We start from the raw sequence: 2,667 nt of genomic DNA on the forward strand, positions 1-2,667 counted from the left end.
GTCTGTGTGATAGGGAGGATCCAGTATGTGTGATAGGGAGGATCATGTCTGTGTGATAGAGGGATCATGTCTGTGTGATGGAGGGATCCAGTCTGTGTGATGGAGGGACCCTGTCTGAGTAATGGGGAGGATCCAGTCTGTGTGATAGGCAGGATCATGTCTGTGTAATAGAGGGATCATGTCTGAGTGATGGAGGGATCCTGTCTGTGTGATGGAGGGATCATGTCTGTGTGATAGGGAGGATCCAGTCTGTGTGACAGAGGGATCATGTCTGAGTGATGGAGGGATCATGTTTGAGTGATGGAGGGATCCTGTCTGTGTGACGGAGGGATCATGTCTGAGTGATGGGGAGGATCCAGTCTGTGTGATAGGGAGGATCCTGTCTGTGTGATAGGGAGGATCCTGTCTGTGTGATAGGGAGGTTCCAGTCTGTGTGATAGGGAGGTTCCTGTCTGTGTGATAGGGAGGATCCAGTCTGTATGATGGGGAGGATCCAGTCTGTGTGATGGAGGGATGCTGTCTGAGTGATAGGGAGGTTCCAGTCTGTGTGATATGGAGGATCCAGTATGTGTGATGGGAGGATCCAGTCTGTGTGATGGGGAGGATCCAGTCTGTGTGATGGAGGGATACTGTCTGTGTGATGGAGGGATCATGTCTAAGTGATGGGGAGGATCCTGTCTGTGTGATGGAGGGATCATGTCTAAGTGATGGGGAGGATCCAGTCTTTGTGATAGAGGGATCATGTCTATGTGATGGAGGGATCCAGTCTGAGTGATGGGGAGGATCCTGTCTGTGTGATGGAGGGATCATGTCTAAGTGATGGGGAGGATCCAGTCTTTGTGATAGAGGGATCATGTCTATGTGAAGGAGGGATACTGTCTGAGTGATGGGGAGGATCCTGTCTGTGTGATGGAGGGATTATGTCTGAGTGATGGGGAGGATCCAGTCTGTGTGATGAAGGGATCCTGTCTGTGTGATGGAGGGATCATGTCTGAGTGATGGGGAGGATCCAGTCTGTGTGATAGGGAGGGATCATGTCTGTGTGATGGAGGGATCCTGTCTGAGTGATGGGGAGGATCCAGTCTGTATGATGGGGAGGATCCAGTCTGTGTGATGGAGGGATCCTGTCTGTGTGATGGAGGGATCATGTCTGTGTGATGGAGGGATCCTGTCTGAGTGATGGGGGGATCCAGTCTGTGTGATGGGGAGGATCCAGTCTGTGTGATGGAGGGATCATGTCTGAGTGATGGGGAGGATCCTGTCTGTGTGATGGAGGGATCATGTTTGAGTGATGGGGAGGATCCAGTCTGTGTGATAGAGGGATCATGTCTGTGTGATGGAGGGATCATGTCTGTGTGATGGAGGGATCCTGACTGAGTGATGGGGAGGATCCAGTCTGTATGATGGGGAGGATCCAGTCTGTGTGATGGAGGGATCCTGTCTGTGTGATGGAGGGATCATGTCTGTGTGATGGAGGGATCCTGTCTGAGTGATGGGGGGATCCAGTCTGTGTGATGGGGAGGATCCAGTCTGTGTGATGGAGGGATCATGTCTGAGAGATGGGGAGGATCCTGTCTGTGTGATGGAGGGATCATGTCTGAGTGATGGGGAGGATCCAGTCTGAGTGATGGAGGGTCTTGTCTGTGTGGTACGGAGGATCCAGTCTGTGTGATGGAGGGATCATGTCTGTGTGATAGGGAGGATCCAGTCTGTGTGATGGAGGGATCCTGTCTGTGTGATAGGGAGGATCATGTCTGTGTGGTAGAGGGATCATGTCTGTGTGATGGAGGGATCCTGTCTGAGTGATGGGGAGGATCCTCTCTGTGTGATGGGAGGATCCAGTCTGTGTGATGGGGAGGATCCAGTCTGTGTGAACGAGGGATCCTGTCCGTGTGATGGAGGGGTCATGTCTGAGTGATGGGGAGGATCCTGTCTGTGTGATGGAGGGATAATGTCTGAGTGATGGGGAGGATCTAGTCTGTGTGATGGAGGGATCATGTCTGTGTGATAGGGAGGATCCAGTCTGAGTGATGAAGAGGATCCAGAGACAGGGGAGAAGGACAGTGTTGATATCAGAGACAGTGGAGAAGGACAGTGTTGATATCAGAGACAGTGGAGAAGGACAGTGTTGATATCAGAGACAGTGGAGAAGGACAGTGTTGATATCAGAGACAGTGGAGAAGGACATTGTTGATATCAGAGACAGTGCAGTAGGACAGTGTTGATATCAGAGACAGTGTAGAAGGACAGTGTTGATATCAGAGACAGTGGAGAAGGACAGTGTTGATATCAGAGACAGTGGCGAAGGACAGTGTTGATATCAGAGACAGTGGAGTAGGATGGTGTTGATATCAGAGACAGGGGAGTAGGAGGTGTTGATATCAGAGACAGGGGAGTAGGAGGTGTTGATATCAGAGACAGTGGAGTAGGATGGTGTTGATATCAGAGACAGTGGAGTAGGATTGTGTTGATATCAAAGACGGGAGTAGGAGGTGTTGATATCAGAGACAGGGGAGTAGGAGGTGTTGATATCAGAGACAGGGGAGTAGGAGGTGTTGATATCAGAGACAGTGGAGTTGGAGGTGTTGATATCAGAGACAGTGGCGTTGGAGGTGTTGATATTAGAGACAGGGGAGTAGGAGGTGTTGATATCAGAGACAGTGGAGA

The sequence above is a fragment of the Oncorhynchus kisutch genome, linkage group LG15, assembly GCF_002021735.2.
Source record: "Oncorhynchus kisutch isolate 150728-3 linkage group LG15, Okis_V2, whole genome shotgun sequence".
Lineage (NCBI taxonomy): Eukaryota > Metazoa > Chordata > Actinopteri > Salmoniformes > Salmonidae > Oncorhynchus > Oncorhynchus kisutch.